General features: G+C 44.2%; 1 protein-coding gene across 8 annotated transcripts in view; it reads right to left on the bottom strand.

The window, feature by feature from the left end:
• Positions 1-26,626, bottom strand: part of Slc4a4 (solute carrier family 4 (anion exchanger), member 4) — a 445,799-nt gene that overhangs the window by 336,428 nt on the left and 82,745 nt on the right. For 4 of the 8 annotated variants that reach the window (NM_001359211.1, NM_018760.2, NM_001136260.1 and 1 more), the window contains exon 1: positions 15,905-15,969. The exons of 2 other annotated variants lie outside the window; for them this stretch is intronic. The gene's annotated coding sequence lies outside the window, so the exon portion shown is untranslated. Of the gene's footprint in view, positions 1-15,904; positions 16,499-26,626 lie in introns of those variants that run through there. 2 more of the 8 variants (XM_006535136.4, XM_030254705.1) reach the window with 2 other exon arrangements.

Raw genomic sequence — 26,626 nt, 5'->3', positions numbered from 1 at the left:
GACCAAAGAGCTCATGATGACGCCTATATGGATGTGTCCTTCCCTCCTGACAGCCTTTGACTGCCTTGTGGGAAAGAGCTAGTCCTTGATTTTCAGAGAAAATGTAAATTCTAATAATGTGGTTTGACGGAGATTTATCGTCTTTACTTCTCAGGCCTCCTTTCTCTCCAGCATTTCACATGAGCTCTGTAATAGAGGGACGTTAGTAATGCATTTCACTCGTGAAACTTTGTGCGCAGTTTAAACTCTGGTTTAATGTACTTCTTTGAGACATTACTACAGCAAACACACATGTGTGTGTGTCCATGACCATGTGATATGCATAGTTACGGCTAAGAGCTGATTAAACTTTACATTCTAAATGGAAGCACTAGAGCAATCAGTCCATCTACCTAAAAGCTCTGAAGGAAGAAATGTTCTTCCCTAATTATAAACTTTTCTGGTTTGCGTGTCTTTATTTTACACCTCATAACTAAGACTGAGCTGCTTTTCACCAAATCACGACTGAAACCCACACTTTAAAGACCAGCTTGCAGTGCTGAAGATATGGTTCAGCTTTTAAAACCACTGGCTCTTCTAGAGGACCTGGGTTTGATTCCCTACACCCACACGGCAGCTCACAATCACCTGTAACTGCAGTACCACAGGACCTGATACCCTCTTCTGACCTCTACAAGCATTGCACACATGTGGTGCACAGACATATGCAGACAAAGCACACACACACACACACACAGTAGGGTTGTAGGGTGGAAGTGTTTTCTGCTTTTCTCTCTCTCTCTCTCTCTCTCTCTCTATCTCTATCTCTATCTATCTATCTATCTATCTATCTATCTCTTCCCTCTCTCCCTCCCTCCCTCCCATCAAGTAGCTCTTAAGCAGAAGTTATGAGCCAAACATCTTCAAAGCCACCTCACAGTAATTATGCCCAGCCTGGGATTAGACCCACAAGTACAGTAGTCACTCTCACCTATACCAGCTTTGGAGACAATGCCATTTGCTATCCCTTATCTCCTGCAGAGCAAGAAACCATCCACCCCCAAGTCCTAATGTGTTTGGAACTTCAACACTATGCCTGCATAACTTTCTTACCTATGGAGTTTTTACCTATTTGACAAGCCTCAACACAGTTTTCTTACAAGGTAATTTATGTGTTTTAATCCCCTAAATGCAGCTTTAAAAGCCATTGTCGTAATTTGCTTTCAATGACTGTGATTATAAACACTGACCAGAAACACCTTGGTGGAGAAAAGGGGTTATTTGAGTGGACAGGTCACAATCCATTGTTGACAGAAGCCAGGGCAGGTGCATGAGGCAGAAATGTGGAAGCAGGAACTGCAGCAGAGGCCATGGAAGAGTGCTGCTTAGTGGCTTGCTCAGCTTGCTTTCTTACAGTAAGTACTACCTAGGACCGTGGGCCCAGGAGTAGCACCACCCACAGTGGGCTGGGCCCTTTCATGTCAATCATTTGTCAAGAAAGTGCCCCATAGGCATGCCCACAGGCCAATCTAATGGAGGCAATTCTTTAATTGAGACTCCCTTTATCCCAGATGACTATCAAGTTGTCAAAAACTAACCAACACAGGCATCTTTGCCTTTCCAAAGAGCTTACTATGGGATGGGTTTTTCCCGCTCACATGTAACCCCTAACACATTTTATATGCATACTACTTACCTTTAAATACTTCACCCATATTCACATCCATCCCTCCCAAACATGTCTCAATCAAATGCTAAAGGGAGATCTTAAATGTGTTCAGCTTTCCTAATCTCAACAGGTTGTTTAAGAAATGCTAATTGCTGAAGTGAGAAGCTCTGCTCTCCATTAGACTCGTGACTCGGAGAGAAAAGTAACTGAAATTCCGCATGCAGCCCAGAAGACTGCTCCGTTCAAATAACAGTTAGTGCCCAAGAATTAAGGTAAGACAAAATTTCTCATTGCTTATGGTTGGTGCTATGTATCCACATAGTCATCTTCTTCTTAATAGTAGTTTATAATAAATGTCTAAATAAATTACTTTCTATGGATCACTCCTAACAATCTCACTTCCTTGAAAAAAAAAATATCGAAGGTGCCTACAAGTAACTTAAGCTGAAGTGGAGGCTGAACTCAACAGATAAGGAGTTGGAGAGATGGCTCAGTGGTTAGGAGCACTGACTGCTCTTCCAGAGGTCCTGAGCTCAATTCCCAGCAACCACATGGTGGCTCACGACTTGATGCCCTCTTCTGGTGTGTCTGAAAAAAATGACAGTATACTCAAATTCATAAAATAGATAAATCTTTCTTAAAATACTATTTTGGGGAGGAACTAGAAAGGTGGATCATTGGTTAGGTGCAATTGTTCTCTTGAGAGGTCCCAAGTTTGGTTCCTAACACTCGTGGGGGGCAGCTGACAGATGTCTGAAACTCCAGCTCTACTCTGCTAGATTCAAGGCAATATGCCAATAATTAAATATTGATCCACACTTGACACGTTTCATGACTATTTCTGCTTTAATGTTAACAGTGTAGTCAGTCCTTTTAAAACATATATATATATATGTATATATATGTATATGTATGTATATATATGTATGTGTGTGTATATGTATACATACGTACATACACACACACACACACATATATATATAAACATATACACATATACATACACATATTCACATATCACAGCAACCACATAGGGGGACCCTATTTCAAAGTACTTAGCACTCACTCGTGTCCCTAATGAGAATATAAAAATTGACCAAGGGAGTTAACCTTGCCTGCCACTAAGCAAGAAGTGAACCAGCAGAAGCTTAAGCCCACAGGAGCATTAATTAAAAACCAAATTTCTAAAATACTCTAGGTGATGTACTCTACGTTGGTGTCATTTAAATGCTGAAAAGTAACAAAAAAGGATTCCAGAATGTTTAAGGGACAATGTTTAGTTGTCAAGGTTACATTAACTGATGGCAGGTGCTAACCTCTTCCTGTGGCACCAGGGCAATAGTAAGGACCGTGCGGACTTTCCTGTCTCTCCTGAGCTCTGCTTCCATTTAGAGAATGTTGTCTGTATCCTTGGTGGAGGCTAAGATGTGTCTCGCTTGATTGCTCTCTTGCTCACTCTCTCACACACAAGCATGCTCTCTTAAAAATGTCACCTGCCACATGACCAAATTCTTCAAATTTTAACGTCAGTACTTATTCCTTCCGGGTCTTCCCAGTAAACATATATAAATACCAATAAGAGATGTAACCCATTAGAATGCATCAAATTGCTCCTAATATATTGCCAGGCATTGTCTTCTTAGAGGAAGAACTAGGAAACATTAGTAAGGAGAGGAGAGCACTCCATTGCAGGCTTAGGGTCAGGGAGAGTTGAAAAACACCAAATGTAACTTTCCATGCACTTTTCTTTTTTTTTTTAATATTTTTATTAGGTATTTTCCTCATTTACATTTCCAATGCTATCCCAAAAGTCCCCCATACCCTCCCCCCCCACTCCCCTACCCACCCACTCCCACTTTTTGGCCCTGGCGTTCCCCTGTACTGGGGCATATAAAGTTTGCAAGTCCAATAGGCCTCTCTTTCCAGTGATGGCCGACTAGGCCATCTTTTGATACATATGCAGCTAGAGTCAAGAGCTTCGGGGTACTGGTTAGTTCATAATGTTGTTCCACCTATAGGGCTGCAGATCCCTTTAGCTCCTTGGGTACTTAGAACACCATCCCCACTAACTTACTTAAAGTCATGGGAACTGAGTTAGGTGAGCTCAGCTGAGAAGCTGAGAACTGGGAACACAAAACCACCAGCCACTGCCCCTCCAGATGCTGCTCTGTGAGACAGGCCTGGTTGATAGAAACTTCTAAGGCCTGTTCCCCCTTCCCAGTGGGACACCTGGAAGATCTCTCGAGACCCTGCTGGGGACCTGCTGAAGCCTGTGTTATTCTTGTCTTACATTCCAACTCCTCTCTCTGCTCATTCCCATTTTCTCTCTTCCATTGTTCCTCAGCACAAGACCCCAAAACCCCACAAGATCTCAGCAGCTACTCAAGGTGCACATAGCGGAGACAGTGCGGGAGGTGGCGTCTGAGCACATGCCCTCTGGCTCTAGAGCCCACAGTCTTAAGGAGCACCAGAAAGTTCTGACAGTTACAGAGGATCCAGGAAAGTACAGAACTTCGCTTGAGCCTCACCAGCCTGCAGATACAAGGAAACTTCAGGAAGGACACTGAGATTAGCATCTTCCCAAGGGCTCCTCTTCCTCTCAGCGGCTGCTGGCTCTGCCCTTCACACAGCCTTTGAGGATTATCAGTGTGCACACGAGGGTGTCACTTTTCTCTCCAAGATACAATTACAAGCCACACTTTTGTTTAAAAAGAAAATTTAAGGTGCCATAGCTGTCTAATCAGAGATTAAGGCCTAAGAGCATGAACAAGTTGGTTAGTAGCAATATAGCAATCAGTCCACCCATTTCCACCCTGGACATGCTCTCTGAATTGCATAAAGATCAAAAGAGGCAGACACAGGGAAAATTGTTCGATGTGTCATTAAGATGGGAAATAAGGGTGTACAACTCACTTTACAATGATGACCACCAAAAATGTTTTAAGACAATTTTAGCTCAGACCCTAATTAGGTAAGCTTCAGTCATCAGAAAATTCTACTGAAGGGAATACTTGACACCACTCCTGTTAACTCAAGCAGGCAGGTTCACAATTTCCCAGAACCAGGCTCCTCCAGAGACTCCTTTCCTTGCTGCCTTAGACTGCATCCCCACAGCCAGGGCTCCAGGCCTTTGACCATCCCCCTTCTTCCCGAGGCGCCACACTCCCTAAGCACTTACATCCCCAGACACCACCTGAGAACAGAGCCTCTGAGTTTACACTTAGAGATGCACTCCAAGCAGAAAACTGCTAGAAGCCTACATGTTCAAACCTGCTGCTGCTGCTGCTCTGGCTTTTCTATAAAGACCTGAGGTTGTTCAAGCTCATGCCTCTGTCCGTCACAGTAGCTAAAAGCGGCAGCCAAGTGGGGAGATGTGGACTGCCCAAGCTCGAAATTGTGAACACTGCAAAAAGTTATCAAACACAATCTCTCTCTCTCTCTCTCTCTCTCTCTCTCTCTCTCTCTCTCTCTCTCTCTCTCTGTCTACCCCTCCTACCTGCCCCCCTCTCTCTCATGTGTGTGTGTGTGTGTGTGTGTGTGTGTGTGTGTGTGTGTGTGTGTTATGTACACACCTTTACATCAGTGCATTTTATATAGGAGCATGCACCCCTGCGTACATAGAGGCTAGATGTCAAACTAGGTGTCTTTCTCTATCACTCTCCACCAGCTTAGTTTTGATTCAGGGTCTGTTTCTGAGCCTGGAGCTCAGCAATTGGCTACAGTAAATGGCCAGTGAGCTCCCAGAATGCCTCTGTCTCTACCTCCCTATTAGCATTCCAGGCTCACTCTGCCATACCTGCTCATCCATCCATGGATGCTGGGGATCCAATATCAGGTGGTCCTCATGTCCACGCAGCAAGCGCTTTGCCTGCTAAGCCAGCCTCCCAGCCCCTGGCAATGATTTCTAAACTTTCAGAAAACAAAAGTTGTCTCATTTGTTTGGGAAAGCAAACAACTTTGGGCTGGTGGAATTATTCCAAATCAAGAAATTATACGTAATAATTTCAATAGCAGCAAAGACTAGATTCGGAGAAATGATAACAAGGTCTATGTGCTCATTTTATAATCTCATATAAAGTTGAGACTGTGCACACTCTGGTGCCCTCTGGTTAAAGTAAGAGCTGAGACATGACACGCTGGGGAAGATGCCAGAAATTGCCATGTAGGGTTGGACCCACCATCTTCCAGATGAGATCAGTGAGATCTTACTGAGGGAGAGAGACACATTCCACACCATGACCAGTGAGCTGAATGAACAAAGCTCTGTGCAAAAAGAATGGCTCTGAACATCCTGAATAAGGAGAGAATGGTCACCAGAAGATTAGGCCTAGTTACCAAATATGCCCATCTTCTCTTCACAGCTATATGAAAATGTGGTCCCCAACGGATTTCTCCAGATAGTCTTCTTCTGAAGAAGCCAGTTTCTCCATGTGATAAGCAGCTCTGAGAAGTAGCTACAAAACTCTGCGTATCATCATGATAAGCCTAATTCTTCTGTTATAACTGGTGCTTCTGGTTCTCAAGCTTTGGGGTCTGAGGAAAGTGTTCACAGTGCCATAGCCTTCAGGGAAATCTCACTGGGATGTCAGACACCACGGGTTACAGCCGTAAGCATTCACACAGCTCTGACTGTTCTCAGGCACTCATGCTGGGCTCTCGATTTCTCTACACCTTTCCAATAGTGTCTATCTTGAAAACAAGACAAAACCCTCTAGGGAGTATTCATTTCTTAAGATATATTTTAATTTGGCATGTGCGTGAATATTTTGCCTGCATGTGTAGATGTGCACTGTGTGTGTGCAGTGCCTGGGCTGGCCAGAAGAGGGCACTGAACCCCCTGAAATGATTGTGAGCCACCGTGTCAGTGCTGGGAGCTCAACCCAGGTCCTGTACAAGAGCAGTACACGGCTCCCATCTACTGTGCTATCTCTCTAGGCCCTCGAGGGAGCACTGCTAATGACACTTCGTACAGGCAAACACATGCACAAAGAGTATTTGAAAGCCCTCAGTAAGGGATAATTAAACTCAAATATGTGTCCTAGTATAGGGACACATAGTAAGATTTTACTATAAACACTACACATACAAACAAGAGATCATCTATAAAGCACCTGAATAAGCTATGCCTTTACACATATTGTAAGGCAAGTTATCAAACACCTAACATGGAGATATAATAATATTCTCATGCCTGCAAATATTACTCACCCAATTATATTTGTATAACATCTTTCAGAGATTTTGTAAGAACATCTGGACTTAGAACTCCTTATTCAAGATGCAAAATATGATCAGCATAAAAGGTAGTTTGAATAAGAAACCACCAAGTTAAGATGTCTTCCAGGAATCTTAAAAGTGGGAGGAAATTGAATAAAGGACATGAAGAACTTCTTGCCCTGAATTTTAACAACTTCTTGTGTTAGCCTGTAATGATTCCAAAAGAAGCTGGGGATGGAAGCTCAGTGCTTAGGAGTCCCAGCCACACAATGATGGGACCTGAAGTTTGGATCCTAGAACCCACATAACAGTCAGGGCATCAACAAATGCCTGTAAGATCCAAGGGATCCAAGTGTTCCTGGTCTCCACAGCAGCACACTCACACAAGTGCACACATACACACACACACACACACAGACAAAGAGAAATATCTTTTAAAAATAAAACTTAAAAGCCTTATGACACTATTAATACTTTTAATCTCAAATAAATAGTAAAAGTATGTACAACACAGAGAACAAAGAAGCCACTCAAAATCAAAATGGGTTGTTTTCCAAGAATCAATAACAGAAGACAAGTACTTCTAACAAAGTTCTACCCCAAAGTTACTGGATCCCAAATGTCATCAATAAGAAAAGTGACAAGACATGTACAGAGAGGCAGGACAACAATGAGTCACAGCTGCTACCTGCGGTCAGTTCCTCCAGAAGTCCGACTCAGAGAACACAGGCATTTAAAGTCTTTTTTGCCCTAGCATGTACAGTTAAGGCAACAGCGTGAAAGATGCGTGTCCCCCACCCAGACTGAAAAAGTGCTCAGCATGGAAGAGCACACTCACCTGTGAGCAAGTTAAAGCACAGGGCAGAGTCGTGAGCGGTGAGTGTTCAGGCAGAACTCACAGCCACACGTTTGGGAAGAAAATAAAACTCCAATTGCTTGAGCTTTATTTTCTTCTGATGTTTTTGGGTGAGTTTTCGTTGTATTTCTTAATATATCTTCAAGGGAATCTACCTGATCTTGTTGATCTAAATCCTTTGATGCAACCCCATCTGCTTCTTCACATTTCCCTGGCAAAGAAGCTCAACCTGTAACGGTGAGAATGTGTGAGCCTTGTGTACCTGCCTGATCAGTTAATACCCAGCATTTTCCAGAGGTGACTGATTCGTGGTGGTTGAAGTTCTTCAGGACTTCAACAAGCTCCCTGGTGAGGATTGGTTCTAATGCTTTGTCTTAATTCGGTTCCCTGAATCACACAGGAATTGATATGTCCAGACACCGAGGGTTCCTGTCCACAATTGGTTTTTGAATAATCAATACAGAGCCAACAGACAAAGGCTGGGCAGGGTGAAAGAGGAGGGACTTTTAGGATTCCTGGACAAGAAGACAGGGGAGAAAAAGGGATTCTGCCCTGAGAGGGGCATAGGACAGACGAAGCCATGACAGGGAAGCCGAGAGAGCAGACTTAAAGGCCCACCAACAGCTAAGAATCCTGGAAAGTGGTCCTAGGGGCCACTCCCCTAATTGAGTCTGGGGTAGCCAAGATAAAATATAGATTTTGAAAGGTGTTAACTCAGGAATACTGAATGGGAGTGTGTGCTAGCTACAGGGAGGTTTGGAAGTGCCCAACCATTGAGCTAGTTGAGGCATATTTAAAATATAACTGTGTGTGTGTGTGTGTGTGTGTGTGTGTGTGTGTGTGTGTGTGTGTGTTTCATTCATGAATCCAGAGCTCTTGAGTGGATGTAGAGCACATGCGGCCCATCAGGAGCTCAGTATGGAGTAACAATTCACCATTACAGCTCTCTACCAGAAGGTCCAACTCTGCTAACATGGTGAGTGCTTGTCTCCCATTCCTAAGTCACAGTCTATAGAGGTCCAAGGACTGAGCTGAACTGCTGTCTTACTGTGGCTGTGGTCATGCACCTCCCAAGAGGGGGCCCTTAGAGTGCAGCCATCAACACCCAAGTGCCTGTAAAACATGTATTAAAGACATCATTAGGTCTGTTGCATCAAGCCATGTAGGCAACAGATTTCCCTGCTAAGACACTAGAAATGAAGAGTGTATTCACTTCTATTTTACACCAGTTTAAATACTAGAGTTATTGTAATCCAATTCTTTAAACAGTTATCCCTGGGCCTGAGAGATAGCTCAGCGGTTAAGAGCACTGGCTTCTCTTCCAGAGGTCCTGAGTTCAATTCCCAGCAACTACATGGTGGGCTCACAATTCTCTGAGGGATCTGATGCCCTCTTCTGGTGGTGTCTGAACTCACCAGACATATGAATGACAGTACACTCACTCATATGCATAAAATAAGTAAAATCTTTAAAAATAAATAAATACCCATCTTCCTTGCATTGCCAGCCTGATTTGCAAAGTGAAACCTACCACTGATTAAAAGCACCATGTGATCCTCCACACACACACACACACACACACACATTTTAATCCTATTTAAATAGGCAAAAGATAAAAGGAGTCTCAAAATCAACCGTTAGCTGAGAAGCAGGAGTTAGAAGCTGCTGCCTCACAGGGCTGGCAGGGCTATGCTCTGCACCCTGACTTTCATGGTACAGCCTCATGCGTGGGAAACACTGTATCCACACTGGGTGGAAAGGGTTCTTTCTGAGCAGGAGCTTTCAGTGGAGAGTCTCCCTTAACTGTTCAACTCCGTGTGCAACATGGTTTCCAAAGTTTCCGGCCTGGGGGAGCCACTGCAGTAGTCTAGAGCTGGAAATGTGTTGCCTAGCACTCTAATTACACAGGCGAAAATATGTGGCGTGAAGGCTTTAGGGGAATCATGCATAGACTGAAGCGCAAAATAATCATCTTTCGAGGGTGCTTTAGGTCCTGTGTGTGTTCCATGGGACCCAGACTTAATATGACCCACATAATGAAACGGGTGAACTCAAACTGCTGGCTGGTAAGACTCGATTTCCAAGGTAATGTTTCACAAACCCTGCTCAAAAGTCAGCTTTATCAACAGAAAGTAAAAGACTTAGAGGAAAACCTGCAAAACTCAGTTTGAGTTACTCCGAGTAAGAACCTAAGGAAGATAACAAAACGTGGTGTTCATCCAGTGAGCCAAGCATTTATTAATATGCCAGCAACTGCTCTGGGTGCTGGCACCATTCACGAATAAAGAACACTGCAGGACACAATGATGATAATAACTAACATATGTATAAGTCAGAACAAAGCTTAATAAAGCTCATTTGGTGAATGCCTGAAACATCCTCTGTGAGTTTAGTTCTATAGTAACTTTGGTAAAATAAAATAAAATAAAATAAAATAAAATTTAAACTGACAATGTCTTAAATGCTGCAAATCAAATGTTGGGTAGTATAAGACGTTTGGGTCTTCAATTCATGTATCTTCCAAAAGCAGGTCTCCATCAAACGCTGAGCAATGCAACATTACAAGATGTGTGATTGTCATGTTGAGTTGCTGTAATGGACAAGGGTAGTTCTCCATGCCTTAGAGTGCTAGTTCAAAGTTGAGTGTTAGGCTATTTTTTAAGGATGGGATTTTATAGATTCCTACCATTGGGACAGTCAAGTTCAAATGTTCCTAGTCTCTTTACATACTGACGGTACTTAGCAGAAGACACTACTGATGAACAAGTTTGCTCAACTAGCTGTGCTTTCTAAACAAGCAAATGAAATTAGTTTCCCAAGTATTAAAGCCTTCCTTTCTTGGGATAATATATTAGACAGAAACTTCAGGAGCAAAAATGCAAATCAAATGTTGGGTAGTATAAGACGTTTGGGTCTTCAATTCATGTATCTTCCAAAAGCAGGTCTCCATCAAACGCTGAGCAATGCAACATTACAAGATGTGTGATTGTCATGTTGAGTTGCTGTAATGGACAAGGGTAGTTCTCCATGCCTTAGAGTGCTAGTTCAAAGTTGAGTGTTAGGCTATTTTTTAAGGATGGGATTTTATAGATTCCTACCATTGGGACAGTCAAGTTCAAATGTTCCTAGTCTCTTTACATACTGACGGTACTTAGCAGAAGACACTACTGATGAACAAGTTTGCTCAACTAGCTGTGCTTTCTAAACAAGCAAATGAAATTAGTTTCCCAAGTATTAAAGCCTTCCTTTCTTGGGATAATATATTAGACAGAAACTTCAGGAGCAAAAAAAAAAAAAAAATGACAATAATAACTAAGCTAATGGAATACCTGGTAAACATTTCAAAGAGTACACTGGACAGTTAAATTAAATCCATGATGTGATATGCACATACAGACTGGGTAAAACGTGCAATGCACAAAAGGCCCACTGTTCATAAAGATGTTTGTGGAAGACTTCCATTCACTGCATGTAGAAGGATGAATCTGTACCAACTTTGAGGGAAGATACCAACTACTAAACCAAATCTAACAACTGAACTCAACACACACTACTAAGCTCTCCACACTTACTAAAAGATATATTCAGGAATATACATAGCAGCCCACTTCATAAGAGACAAATATTGAAAACAACCCAAGTATCCATCAAGAATGGAACAGATAAATGTATCATGCTATTCCCCAGAAGTAATTCACCTCAGAATAACGAGAGTAAACAAATTTGCTACTCGTGAACCCAGACTGAATCTCCCAAACATAGCATCCAACAAGAAAGGTCAGATCGCCACACACATGCCGCACGGCTCCTCATGGAAAACTGAGCAACAGGTACAGTAACCTACAGCCTCAGGGGAGAAAAGGTAATGCTGAAGGGACAGTGGCTAACAGTGGAGGGGACAAGAGCCTTGTAGGCTTCCATTGACCTGCATCCTGATGTGAGTGCCGGTTCCAGAGGTGGATTCACTCAAATATTGTTGAGCTGTTCGATGATGCTTTATAATGGCATTTGAGATGTTCTGACTACATATTGTACTTCAAACAAAACTTAAATAGGTGAGGCTGATGAAAGGAATAAGGGAAAAAAGGAAAGAAGAATAGGGGAGCACTGCCATACATGACACTATCAAATCTTAAGCTCTATGCTTTACTTCCGTTTATGGCCTTTGGGTCTCCTCTTCCTTTACCAACAGGCTGTCCACTCAGCCCTCTCAGCATCTGCTATGTACCTACCAATCTCAGTCCATTTCTATCTTCTGTTTCCTTGTTTACTGTTGACTGTGATATTAGAGCTCTTACAACCATCGTAACTCAAATGTCAAATGTGCTTCCTATACAAAGACTCTAAGAGATCTCCTGAGTGACGGGAGTCCGCTTCTATATATGTCTTCGTCTCTCTGCTGCTCGGAGCCTTTCTTTCCGGAGAGCATGCCAAATAGATGACTATATAACTAGATCCCAGCAATCATTAGGAGGTGTCCTAGGCAAAGCTTCATGTACTTGACTTCTATGTGAATTCTGCATGAAAATAAACTTAGCCCTCAAGACTGAAGTTCGGTGAAAACACCGAAACGGAGAATTAAGCAGGGCCACACCTTCAGCACTGTAGCATCTCAAACCTCAGCCCTGAAGCAAGTGGGCACTGCTGATGGGCAGCACGGCCTAGGGGTGATGAAGATCACATTAAACGAGATGAACTTTCATCTGTTTTACCCTCTTCCTGTGTGACTGAAATAACACCCATCCTCTTCACCATTGTCCTTCAATGAAGATGTAGCAGTGGTCTGCAGATAGACTGTGAATGCTAGCCTCCACCAATAACTACCCAGGGAGTTTTTTTAAAAGTTCACTGTCTTGGTTTTTTGAGTCTCCCAGCTAAGTATAAAAACCTCTTCCATCTGCTTGATTTTCAGGGAAGAAGACTGCGTTTTGGCTCCCACAAACAACACATGAATAACAGTTTCACCATAACTGTTGTTACTATTTCCACTGCCATCCGTTTTCGATACAGCTCCTAATTCAGGGGCAACAAAGACATTATTACTAAGGAGTCTACCCCTGTGCACTTCCTGTAGAAGACTAGAGGAAGCATTTTTCCCTCTCCCATCTCACAGCAGGTAAATAAAGGCATGGCCATTCACACTCTCATCTTCCTTTGGGGCCTTGCCAACTGTCTTGGCACTCTCTGCTGAGGCCAGAGAAATGCAGTACAAGGCATAGCCTCGGAGCCATTGTGATAGTAGTCAATGTGGCTGAAGATAAAATAAAATGAGCCACCTCTGAATTTGTGTGGTTTTGTGTGTAACTATGCAGATTAGACAGCGCTGTGTGAAAAAGTATCCACATCTATGGCTGGAAAAATAGCTAAACTCGTGCAGTGGTGGGTACATGAAATGACTTCAAGTTAGGACCCAAACATCTATGACCAAAATGTACTAAGTGTCTGAACGTGAGGAGTTAAGCAAAAAATATTTGTATCCAACGTACCCCTGACCTTATATCAAAGAAACAGAATTTATCCCCTAAAATACCTATATGCAAGAGTCATAGTATCTAGTTTGGTAAAGTCCTATTTGGTTCCTGGGTCTTCTCTAACTGTTCATTTTTGCTAAAGGGTTCCATTAAAAACAAATTTCATGGGTCTTCAAGTTGTCCTAAAAAAAGCAACATCAAATAAGATAAGTGGTCTGTTTACAGCTTCCTCGGACCAATCAGTCATGTACCCTGATCTCTTCCATTTTGGAATGGAAAAAAACAACAAACAAACAAACTTGGAAACCTTAATCATCTTCCACTTGTTCATTCCAACCGAGACCTGACTATGCATCAAATCCAGACTTAAGCCTTTATTCCTAGCGTTTAAAAGGAACATCAGGGAACAAGCTGACAGAGTATCCTGGCCACACTTCTGCAGCAGTGCATTCTCCCAGGACTGGCTCCCCTAACAATAGCAGTCCTCATGGACTGCAGCGCCCTCAAAGGCAGGCAGGGAAACCTGATTACCTACAGTGATTCACCAGTGTGTTTCCTTCCTTAAGTGCTGTTTTCCTTTAAGTTGTGAGCTAGAGACTATCGTGCATGTTATCAGAACAAGAGATCAGAATCTTCAAATTGCACTTGCCAGAGCTCAGTGAAAAATGAGATTACCACCAGGGTGTGCTGGGAGATGTCCCAAAGGTTGCCTGGCTTCCAACACATTTTTTATTTTTTTTTCCTTCCACTACAGTTGCCTGTCTTCCTTTTATACAGTATCTCTATAAATCCAAATGTCTTCGTTTAAAATGATGGCACTTGTTGTCATACACTGCGAGTTCTCTTATGTTGACAAAGTGAACCAAACGGAACACATCAGCAAATTGAGCATACTTCTGGCCACCTGAAAAGTGCACCTGCCTTGCATGTCTTCAAAAATAGTCCTCAACCAGATAATGATACTGACATTTTCATGCTGTAAGACAGAAAGGGATGAGGCTTTCTGCTTTCTCAAATATACCTGGCACTACCAAAATATCCCATTTTCTGTCTCTCACCCCATCCATATATGTGCCCTATACCTCAAGAATTCATAGCAGAAGTTTCCTATCCTACCTAGGTATGGGAGTTTTGTACCATCTCACCTATACCTGGAGATATGGTAAAAACTATTAAATTTCACCATTTAATGTGAGAGATCAGAATCCTGTTTAGATTTAACTTTAAAATGAAAGTAAAAGTTTTTCTCTGCTATGAAAGCTTTACAAAGCAGGCACGCTTCCTTTGAATGAAGTACAAATAGCCCCAGTCTAAGGTACAATAATGACTGGAAAGTATTTCGCTAATGTGACAAACACAAGGACCAGGGTTCTTAGAAACATTTATTTTTAAGTCTTTGAGCCGCTGAGCACAGGACTGGCTGCCAGAGAGAATCTCTTCAAATCACAGTGAGTATAGGCACTAGTGAGCAATACACACTTCCATTCAGATAATATCGCAACCCTAAGTCCCTGATTAAGAAAGGGAAGTTCGATGCAGCGCCTTAAGAAAGAGCCTTTCCAGGATTCGAGACTGTGTTATTGCAGCCCAGCGTCGGGGAGTTCTCACCCAGAGCAAGTCTGTCTAGCACTGAAGTGAAAAGGGAGAGAGAAGTTAAGTGGCAAGGGGAAGAGAAAGGTGCTTTGAGCACTTGAACTTCAGACTGGAAGAACTTGCTGCAGGCAATCTTGCTGAGAAGGTGGGGCCTCTAGGAGTGGAGAAAGGCAAAGCTACACCTTTACAGGGAACCGAGAAGGGCTCTACTTGCTAGAGCCAAGGCAGACATGCTTTCTTGGCGTTTCCCAAGTTGAGGGGTTTTCTTTTCCCCTTTTGTTCTCGGAGAACTTTCCTCTTTGTGGAGCCCGCTGCAGTTAGTTGCTGTCGCTCGGTGGCTGTTCTTAACAGACTGGCAAAGGCTGAGGGCAATGCACTTAAGAAAGGAATCACCTGTCCTTGCCAAGATGCACATGCTGCCCAGTACCTGAGAGAGAGCTCCACGGTCGCCAGCCCACAGAAATCCCAGTTTAACCTCTGACTCCCCCCACCCCCTTGCAAATAAATGTGTGCCGCTTGCAGAGAATCTGCCTGACTCACCCCCGCCTCCGGCGTGCCAGGGAGAGATGCAAGTGCCCGGTCCTGGAGCGGACAGTGAAGTAGGGACCACGGCCTCGATGGCACTATTGCCCCAACCTCCAGAGCTTAAGGATCTGGAGGTGTGTCCCCCCTCAAGCAGGTTCCCAGCCACACCGCGACCACCCGGGCTCAAGGAAACACAGTGTCACTGCTCTTGAGCCCAGCCCGGGCGTCTACTGGCCCCACAGTCGTGGCAACAACGCCCGGTTACGTGCAGGCGGCTATGCAGTAGGGGGAAAACAGAACCACCCAAAGTCGTCATCTGAACGCTTAGACAGAATAAAAAGTACTTTTTCCGCAGCAACAGCAGCGGTGTCCACACTTCTCCGGCGCCCAGCCCAGGGGATGCCTGGCCCGCCACTGACCTCTCTCTCTCTCTCTCTCTCTCTCTCTCTCTCTCTCTCTCTCTCTCTCTCTGCGTCCCTCCCTGGACGCACCGAGGCCGCCCGCGCGCCCTGCGGGACTGCCACCCAGTGCCCACCCCGCGGGCGAGGCATGGGGACGTGGCCGACCCTCCCTGCCACCGCTTGGGCCACTCACCTCCTGGGGTCGGGCTTCCGTCGCTCCTCCAGCTTGGCGACCGAGTGTGAGGCTGCAGCGGCCGCCGCCGCCGCTGCCGCCGCCGCCGCTTTCGCCGCCACCTCGGCCGCCGCCGCCACCTAAGCTCTGCCCCGCGCGCCGCCGGGGCTGGGAGGCGGGGGAGCGCGGGGACCCGGGCGGCGTGGGCTGGGAAGTTGGCGCGGCCGGTCGCAGAGCGCGCGGGGCAGCGGTCGCAACTTTGGCGCCGGGTGGGTGGCTGCGCACTGTGCGTCGGGGAGGCGGCCGAGGGGCGAGGGTGGCCGCGGGAGGGTCGGCCCCGCGGGGAGGGATCGGCGACGCGGAGCAGAGGTGCTGGCCTCGGGGAGGGGACGGCGGCGGCGGGGCGGCTCCGCTCTACTCTGCCTCCCGCAGTTCCCGCGTGTGCGCCCGGCTCTCTGTGTGGCTGCCGGGAACCGACGCTGCAGCCGAGGCCGGGCTCGGGGATGGGCTAGGCGGCCGAAGCTGTGCGGCGAGCGCGAGCCCGCGATCCATATTTAAAGCGGCGAGTGGCCACGGCCGGCCCCCTGCCCTGCCCTCGCTCGCGCCCGCCCGGCCCCCTCGGCTCCCGGCCGCCGCTCCGCGTCAGCCGCCCGAGCTTCGGAGGAGGGGAGGGGCCTCTGGCTGCGCCGCCCTCGCCGGGGGCTCAGCACGCTGCGCCCTCCCGGGGCTGGAGGGGGCATCTGGCCCCCGACCCCGCAGTCTCGCCTTGCCAGGCTTCTCGCAACCAGAGATAGGTTCAACTTTTCACCCAGATGGCCTCAGTCCCCCCACATGGGAAGAACCTGAAGTTGCCTGCCCAGATCATTCCGGATGCTACTCTACAAAACTTGGCGTGTGTTGGTAAAGAAAGTGTTGTCAGCGCCCATATCAAGTCACCAGTCATCTTTTTTGACAAAGAATGTCTGGGGGACACAGGAGTGTCATTGGTGGCTTATGTCTGAATTAAGGAAACACCCTCAGCCATCTAAGCCAGGTTCTTACATTTGCAAAATGATCTTTCATATTTACTATGCTGATGAAACTAATTAAATACCCCCTTGCCAAGCAAATCACAATTATGTCAATAGCCCAGTACGACTGCCGTCAGTCCTTTAAGGTGTGAGCAGTTGCCAGCACAGACACTATCTAATGTTCTGAAAACTCCTGTAGAGTGGCCATTTAATGGGCTTATGCCGCATATCATATGGTGCAAGCATGTCTGTGTTTCCTGTTCATGCATTTTGTATGTGAAAGTCACCGTTGAGCCACCCAAATACATAAGCACGGGAGAAGTCACTTCACATACTAACTCTTGCTTCCAACACTTCTAACATAGGTAATAAGATGCTTGAGAAGGGGGACTTTGGGTGTAGAGGTAAAATAGGTTAATAGTAGAATCACTATTTTTCTTCCTTTCCTTTCCTTTCCTTTCCTTTCCTTTCCTTTCCTTTTCTTCAGTATCTAGAACTAAAGAAGATACATGGTGTCTCCCCTGGGGTTGGAGAAGCAGATACAGAGGTTGTGTTTGGGGAAAGCTGGTGTGTATAAAACCCTTACTCAACACTCAGCAAGCACTGGGAACCACCCCAAGTTGCCTAATGTCTGAAATTAAAATGCACTAATGTCATGTGTTTGGCTGTTGTCATTTCTGGCTTACGTTCATGTTCACACATTCTACAAAACCTACGGCAGCGATAGGGGCAATTGAGAAGTGAAGGTGGAACAAGACATGATCTTTAAATCCCCCCTGAGCAATTATATTTTGTCTCTAGGCTAATGTTTAAAGTAACTGTCACTCCTAAACACACAGCAAGACTCAGCAACCCCAAAGCTCATGAGCAAAAAAAAGAAATCACTTTTGTATTAAGAATTTGCCACTGCTGATCAGCAGTTTTTCATGCTGTGGATTATGTATTTCAACATAGCTGGCAATTTCTCATTATAGTCGTGAACCAGCCATGAATAGTCAGCTTTAGTGACTGTCTGAGAAAGGAAAAGTCCAAGAAACACATTTCCCATGTGCTTGGCTGCAAAATACGTCAAAATGCCCTTCATGCAAATTGATAGGTAACCCCTGGAGGCACCTTATTATCAAGATTGGCAAGAATTTGCCCTGTAAGGGGGTACAGAGCTGGTGAGCAGGGTGGGGGTGGGAGGCGAGAATGAGTACTGTGGAGTGAAATTTGGTATGTGTCTTAAATTAATGAGAAAAGAATTGGCCTTGGCTGACAGCCTGCTAGCCCTGTTATCACTCTCCACTTGGTGTTTGCGATCCCACAATTAAAAAGGCATGTTCCATTTCCTTTCCTATTGATTACTGTCCAGTAATAGAGATTCGTGTGCTTTCCTTGGAAAGGTCATGATTAACTTTTTTTTAACTCTGTGTGTGGTCGGTCACCTTTGCTTTTGCCATTCCAAGCAAGGACAATAAATACTGATCGTCTTGTTTTTGGTTTTGGTTTTGGTTTTTTTTTCCCCCTCCGAACTTGTCCTAACATATGCCCTATCACCTTTGATTCCTATAAACACAGAGAAAGATTAATTTGCTCTTTTTCTCCTATGGCTCACAAAGTTTGAGGATGAAAAGAGCAAACAGAAAAGTCTGGGTGTGGTAGAGCATACCTGTAATTCAACATGGAAGACGGGCTTCAGGCCAGCCTGGGCTACAGAGTGAGCCCAAAGGCAGCCTGGAATATATTGTAAGACTTGTCTCAATAAAACAACACAATAAAGGAAATAAGAGGTCCTGGGCTTTAGCTCAATAGTAGAATGCCTGCATAACAGGAGCAAGGTCTGGGTTGAATATCCAGGGGAAAAAAAGAAAGAAAGAAAAGATTGGTGGAATTAGTATAATCCTAACTGGTAATGGCTTGTTTGGTTTCTGCCCAATAGTTCCCTGTGCTTTATAGCCTTCTGAACTACCTACCCATTTACTATTTAGTTTATTAATCAAGTTTCTTTCCCACCTATGGTCCTAGTAGAGACACAGAGAAAACTTCCTGCAGGAAGCTTTGTTAGAATGACAAGCACCATCTAGTGGCGGCAGGTGATGAAGCCTCCTGCCTCAGATAACACAGATAAAAAGTTCTGAGGCCCTAGCCCTGGGCCCATCAATGTACAGCATCAAAGGAGAGCATGATACATACCAACATTACACAACTAGTAGGCTTGCTGTTAATCGTGGAGTGGAAGTAGGCCACGGAGCTGCCCTGCAGATAGGATTATCACAGTAGAATTTTTCTCAGTCTTTGTGTAATTTTGACTAGGTCCTAAAGACTTCTGTATTTAAGTTGCTTTTATTTCATAGAATAAAATTTTAAAAAAAAAGTGGTGCTTGCTGCTACTTATTCACTAGACAGTAGAACCTATAAGCATATTTTATTAGAATCTTTTCATTATTTTATCAGGACAGAAAAATAGCAGTACTATTGAATTTATCCCGAAGTTATAAAAATAAATGTAACATTCAGACAAATCTCCTAAGAGACCTGTACTGCCTGGTTTTATGTGTCAATTTGACACAATCGAGAGTCATCAGAAAGAAAGGAGTCTCAGTGGAGGAAATGCCTACATGAGATCCTGCTGTAAGGCATTTAGTCATCTCAGTAGGGATCAGTGGAGGAAGGCCTAGCCCATGGTGGGTCCTGAGTTCTATAAGAAGGCAGGTTTAGCAAGCCACAGGAAGCAGGCCAGTAAGTAGCACCCCTTCGTGGCCTCTGCATTAGCTCTTGCCTCCAAGTTCCACCCTGCTTGCATTCCTGTCCTGACTTCCTGGAAGTGTAAGTGGAATAAACAGTTCCCTCCTCAACTCGCTTTTTTAGTCATGGTGTTTCATCTCAGTAATAGAAACCCTGGCCCTAACTAAGACAAGACCTAAACAAAAATGAGGTAATGGATACACTGTATCTTGTTGCCTACAGAAGTTAAGGGCTGATAAAAAGAGTTCCTGCGTTTGGAGTTCTTTTTAAATAGGTCACTCATTTGTACAAGTTCGACAAGTATTTTGTTACACGGTTTTCTTTGTGCTGATATTTGTTTTGACTTGGAGCTGTTTTGCTAGTAAACACTATTGCAACAAAGATTCATTGACGTTGCTATTCCTATGTCAATGTAGCCACCTCCTTAACTGAGAGCAAGAAACATGGGCTTTTCCTTCTGGTTCTTTGCAACTAGTCTGGTATAAACCTGAAAGGGTATGGTCAGAGGATGAGGAGAAGGGAGGAGGGAGGGAGGGAGAGAGAGCGAGAGAGAGAGAGAGAGAGAGAGAGAGAGAGAGAGAGAGAGAGAGAGAGAGAGAGAGAGAGATTTGATGATCTTCCATTTTCCTTTTACTTGGACTCAAGAAAGTCCATATCCAGTGTGACAAATTTCTGAATAAATTCAACTAAACTAGGTTTATAATCTACATTCCCTTCTACAAACCTTGGATTTAAAAATAGCTGCAGCCACTTTTTATGGGGCAAGGAGGAAGGTGAAGATGGTTTTTGCAAACTGTCAGGATGGCATGAGCTGGGGAAAATAATTTTACTTGGTTAAACATGTGCCATAAGGCACTTTACAGCTTTAACGGATAATCTGTAGACCACATCCAACTGTCAGTTTTAGAACACATGCCTAAAGTCAAATATTACAAGAGACTCTGACTGCTAACAATAGGATCCCACCTCTGTTAAGGAAGGCAAGACACTCAGCCTTTCTTAGCTTTGTTTCTCTTAGCAGTAAAATTAAAGAATAAAAAGCGTAGTAACTCCATTAGGGAATATCAGAATGGTTTCCTCTGGTGAGATTGGAACAATATGGTGAGAGAGAACTATGCAAATCTTTCAGAATGCTATTGGCACATTTGTCATTGGGTACTGTTTGGTAACCTTAGGCAAGTCTTCCAGCCTCTCCCTCCTACAGGGATCCTGTCATAGATCAGACTAACACAGGACAGAGGGCTCTCTGTTTAGGGGAGAAGGAAAACACTTGAAACAAGCTTCCAAACCTATAGCTGTGATTAAAGATTATTTGTTCTTAGGTAACATCAGAAAGAATTATGTCAGATTTCTCTGCCAAGTCTATCCTGATACTGTGTGTGTGTGTGTGTGTGTGTGTGTGTGTGTGTGTGTGTGTGTGTGTGTGGTGTGTGTGTTCATCTCAACCTTGTCTCAGACACACAGGTGTTTGTCCTTTGTCTCCAGCTGGCCTCCCACCTCCTTAGGAGATGAATAAACCCATAAGGCAGGCTTCTTCAAAGCGGCCCTTCCCTCTCTGCCTGTGGCTTGAATGGTGTCGATCAGCTGTTCCCGCACTCAGGCGGGTCCCCCTGCAGGCTGACCCACCACTAGCTAGAACTGGTCACAACTCATTTACATCCCTTTCCGGTATCTAACTGCACTACAACTTCATATCTGCCCGATGTACATGTGGCAAATGCTGCAAGATGAAAATATGAATATTAACATTGCCTCCCAGGAAAGAATATTCTGAGAAAATTTGTCTTATGGTGTCCAGTTTTGTACTCCTGACCAAAGGCTATTTAATTCTCTGACACAACACAGGTCACCCACACAAGTAGTAAGTGTACCTGTGTATGTATGTTCCTGTGTGTGTGTGTGTGTGTGTGTGTGTGTGTGTGTGTGTGTGTGTGTGAATCCTCAGCATCATCCACCATTTTCGTTTGGAACAGTGTCTCTTACTGGCTGGAAGCTCATCAGTTAGAATAGACTAGAAAGCCAGTGAACCCCATAAACTCACCTGCCTCCACCTCCCCGAAGCCCCAGTGGAATTACAAACACACACCAGCACTCTCAGCTTTTTTCTTTTTTTTAATTCAGCTTCTTCTTTGGCTCAAAGTTAAGTGGTCTTGTTTGTATGGTGAGCACTTTACCAACTAAGCTATTTCCTCAGCACAACCAATATTTATTATGGACCGGTTAACTTTTTATCAAAGGCTCTTATAAGAGCTGGAAGCAGAGTCCCTGCTTGGTGAGGCAGACTAGTGAACACTCAAGATAACTTCCAGGCTGGGGAGATGTCTCAGCGGCTAAGAGCACTGACTGCTCTTCAGAGATCCTGAGTTCAATTTCCTAGCAACCACACGGTGGCTCAAGATAACTTCCATCATGTTAGAGTGCTAAATGCTGTAAAGTCATAGATGGGAGTTCTGTGGATACAGGGTCTCGCCACCTCTGGTTTTAGTCCCTGGTTAACCTGGTCATCCATCTGTAATTTTAAAAAAAAAATCAGTCTTTCTTTACCATATGTGGAACGCAGAGGAGCAGTAATCCTTTGGCTCTAAGAAAAGAAGCCTGGAGATATTAGGGAGTCCAGAAGACAAGGGAGGCGAACACAACAGGGGCAGCCTGCTAAGAATGATGCTACTCATGGAACTCAACAAGATGTATAGCGTTGCAATGTCTAACAGCAACTGCACAGGACACATGGCAGGAACTTATAAAATAAATGCTTCCAGTCCTTCTCGCTTAGCACATTAAAAATACTCTTACCTCACCACGATGCGTCTTTATGAACAAAATATTTCACAGACTACGATATCTTTAAGACAGATTCTTCTCACACTGTCAATTTTAGACTACATCAACATATTTATTTGTATGTGCACAAAATGTATATGGTGAAGGAGAAAGGGAGCCGATGAGTTCGATGAGGAAGGGGTATGAGAGGAAGTCTTTTCATTGAATGGCTTGTGCTTTGGGGGAGTTTTAACTGTATGAGCAGGTTGCTGATTTTTAACATAAGTTGGAATTGAAAATATGTAAATAAACCCACTTACATGCCTGAGAGTATTTCTATATGAATGAGTATATGCTTTAGCGGGTACCCAGATGATAAACAAAATGTGGCACAATAGACCTGGGTCCCCCCAATGACAGTGCTGTTTTGGGCTCCAGTCACATCAGGGTGGGGACAAAAAGATCTTCAGAGGGATTTTTTTTGTGTCTGCAAATAAACTATAAAATTTTAAAGTCAAATTTATCAAGCACCTTGCTGTACTTCTGGTTAGAGCAATCTCGTTTGAAAAAAAAAGTGTTCTTTTCTCCATTATTAAAGCAATGAAGTTTCATTGCTTTGAAAGAAAAACTTGAAGTAGATAGAATAGTGATTTAAAAGTACCTTTCTCAGAGAAAACCACTAGTATTTTTATACATTTTCTTCACATAATTTACACTTGCGGTTTCCAGCTGATTGATCATATTACATTTTTTTTAAATAGTGTGGCTTTGAGACTAATTCTGTGTGAGGGCAGTCTCAGCATATAGTACAAGCTTCAGGAAGCAAGGGGGTGTATCTGGTAGCCCATCTTCCTGATTCACTGAACACTGCTCGTCACTTACTTCAGGGTTCCAGGCTTGACCCACTGTTGATAAACACTCAGAGACTGGGTTCTTGGTTGACAGCAGTGACTATCTGGCAACAAAAAATCCCAGCGGCCCCACAAACAATAATAGTAATCGCTCAAAGCTGGAACTGCATCCTAAGGCTGCTCGATAAGTTAGCTTGTGTAATCTTCTAATTCTAACATTGTTGGTAGTGACACCACTCCTCTCCTGAGAAGCAGCTCTGTGGCTTTCCAAACCAAACTCTAGTTTATGGTCAGCTCTTGTCACACTGCCTGGAACTCTGAGCAAGCTTGCAGTGAGAGTTGCTCTTTCTCTGGGAACTTAACCATCTGACCCAGAGGAGTCAGCTAATTGTTGGAGAAATCCACACAAGGGCCACCGCTAAATCGCATCCAATTCTCAGACTCAGCCGGACCTGCCAGAGCACGCACAGCCCCACATCAACCTCTGCATGCATTTCTGAACACTCCATTTTGCAAATACAGAGGCTCCACATTTGGAAATGATGCTGTGTCTTGGTTTTATTTTCTTGTTTAAGGTAACTGCAGGCCAACCATGGTGCACTTACCCAGCCGACTTAAGAGGATCGCTATGTTTGAGGTCAGCCCGGGCTACTTCTAGACCAGCCAAGGATACATATAATGAGACCCTATCTCCAAAAACCAAAACAAAAATGAGATTATGTTTTATCATGAATAATTATAGAGAGATCTTCTGTGGTGCTTGCTTCTCATTTCAATTATACCTATGCACCTTCTTTCCACCCCCCTTCCACTGGGGTGCAGGTGGGATGTACAAACTGTCTGAAAGCCATCACTATGGATTGGTTAGGCCACAGTGTTTGCTTGTACTATGACATTCAACCCTCTGACTTTTTATTTTAAAAGAGATAGAGGAGATGATCGGCTTTTTCACTTTAAAACAGAGAGCAGAGATCATCTTCTGGGTATTGGTGTGGCAGGGCAGTGTTTGTTGTTAATGTGGTATCCTGGTGCTGAGCCTGGGCCTAGAGAGATTAACACTATATTTAAATGTTTATCCATTTAAAAAAAATAACATCTCCCCCTAAATCACACAGATATTAGTGATAAATTTCAGCATGTGTCCTTCCAGTGAGCAATTCTTGTTTAAACTTTAAAGAGGTTGCATTGATGAAAATGTATCAGAATATGGAGCATTATCCAGAAAGTGGAATGGGGGAATTTGCTCAAATTCTCTTTCTCCTGTGAGGTTTGTTTCTGAGTGCTGAAGCAATGTGCTTTGATCCTTTGAGGGACATAATCAATCTACCTTCTCAGAGTTCCTATTTCTTCATGCATTTAGTATGTATTGGAACCAATAGCCTAGTACTCTAGAGCAGGGGAAGTATTTATGAACTTAGAATGAGGAAGAGGGAGAGGGGGAAAGAAAAGAGGGGTATGAGGGAGATGGAGAAGAGAGGAGGAGGGAGAGGAGGAGGTGGGAGAGGAGGAAGAAGAGGGGGAGAAAAAGGAGAGGTGGAGGAGGAGGGAGAGGGGAGAGGAGGAGGGAGGGGGAGAGGAGGAAAAAGAGGAGGAGGAGGAGGAAAGGGAGGGATGGAGGAAGAGAGAAAGGCGGGGGAGAAAGAATAGAATATAGCAGGAGTTTTTGTTGGTCAGTTTTTTCTGCCCAGTAAGGGACACTCAAATTCTATGACTATTTCTTTGCTTTAAAGTGTTACTTACTGGCTGTTTCCGTAAGTCTTCATCCTTGCTGGCAAGAATAAAAGACTTAGAGGAGCATCTGTTCAGAGCTTCCCAGACACTGTAGTTCCCATTTGGAGTAAAAAGCAAAGTAATCAAGAAGGTGATATTTCAGAGAATCTCCCAGAAAATATTTCATACAAGGTGCTGTAGAACTGTGCTTACAAACCGATAGACCATCATTCCAGACTATGGATAGGATAATACTAAAATAATTAGCCCAATAAATCCAATGTTACAATCAATAATCAGTAATTGCCACTCTTGTCACCTACTCCTAATCTTCGTAGAAACTGAGGGACAAGATTTTTTTTAAATCCTTGTACTCTACCACTGAAGAGATGGGCTCAGAAACATGACATGACCTTCCAAAGGCTCTGTTGAGGTTAAGATCTCGCCCCACTTGGATCAACAAAACAAACCAAACAGGAAAGTTCCACTGGTACTTCACCAGCCATTGAAAGAATACTAAGTTACTTCGCTTAGATTTAGTAGCTTTCTATGACCCGGCTTCAACCAGCTGAGTCGCCCCAGATCCCAAAGGCAGCTCAGTGTTCCACTCAGCCTACCTCTTAATCACGCCATTGACCTTCCTGGACCCTTTCTCAGACCACACGTGCTGTCTCCTCCACTCCAAGGGCTACCCACTGAAAGCCTGACTTTTAAACCCCCAGTTCAAATGCTGTTTCAACCGTATCATCTTCATCATTAGGTCAGCCCTGTGATGGCTAATCATTATTGTCAAGTTGATGCGATTCAGAATCACCATGGAAATGAACGTCCAGGCCCAACCCCGAGTGGTTTTCTAGATTAAGTTAATTGAAGTGGGAACATCCACACTAAAAGTAGGTTGCACCATCTTATGGGGTAGGGTCTTAGACTAAAAACAAACAAGCAAACAAACAAAGAGAGCCAGGCATAAGCTTTCATCTCCTCTGCTTCCTGCCTTTGGATGACGAAGAGCAGCCACCTTACATTCCGGCCACCATGATGTCCTGGCCATGGTGAACTAAACACTCCATCTGTGAGAAAACAAAAACAAAACAAAAACAAAGCAAAACAAAAAACCACTGCCTTCCTTGTAGGGTTTTTGTCATGACAGTAAGAACTGTAACCAGCAAGTATTAAGTTTTCTCTCGAGTGTTCCCTGTCAGTGGCGGCAGGGGCTGTCAGAGGCGGAGCTAACATCTACCTTCTGGAGAGCTGACAGCCCCAATGGTTTATTTATTATGTATACAATATTCTGCCTGCATGTATGCCTGCAAGAGGGTACCAGAACCCATTATAGATGGTTGTGAGCCACCATGTAGTTGCTGGGGATTGAATTCAGGACCTGTGGAAGAGCAGCCAGTGCTCTTAACCTCTGAGCCATCTCTCCAGCCCCTTAAATGTTCCATTTTAAATAAATCTAAAGAACTAAAGGAAAATATGAAAAGCAAAAAACCAAAACCAGCCTTTGAAAAGAGTTCATCAGCATATGTTAGACAAGACAAATGAGAACCACACCCGTGCTCTGGAGCTGAAGCTGTCACTAGTGGAGATGGACAGCATCTCGCAAGAACCAGCAAACTTGAGAACAGGCAAGTAGAGCACATCCCACCTGAGAATCAGAAAGAAGAATGACTGGGAAGGAGACG

This window comes from Mus musculus, chromosome 5 (genome assembly GCF_000001635.26).
Source record: "Mus musculus strain C57BL/6J chromosome 5, GRCm38.p6 C57BL/6J".
In the NCBI taxonomy this organism is placed as follows: Eukaryota; Metazoa; Chordata; class Mammalia; order Rodentia; family Muridae; genus Mus; species Mus musculus.
The sequence above is the reverse complement of the archived record's forward strand: the minus strand, read 5'-3'. Positions and strand labels throughout refer to the sequence as shown.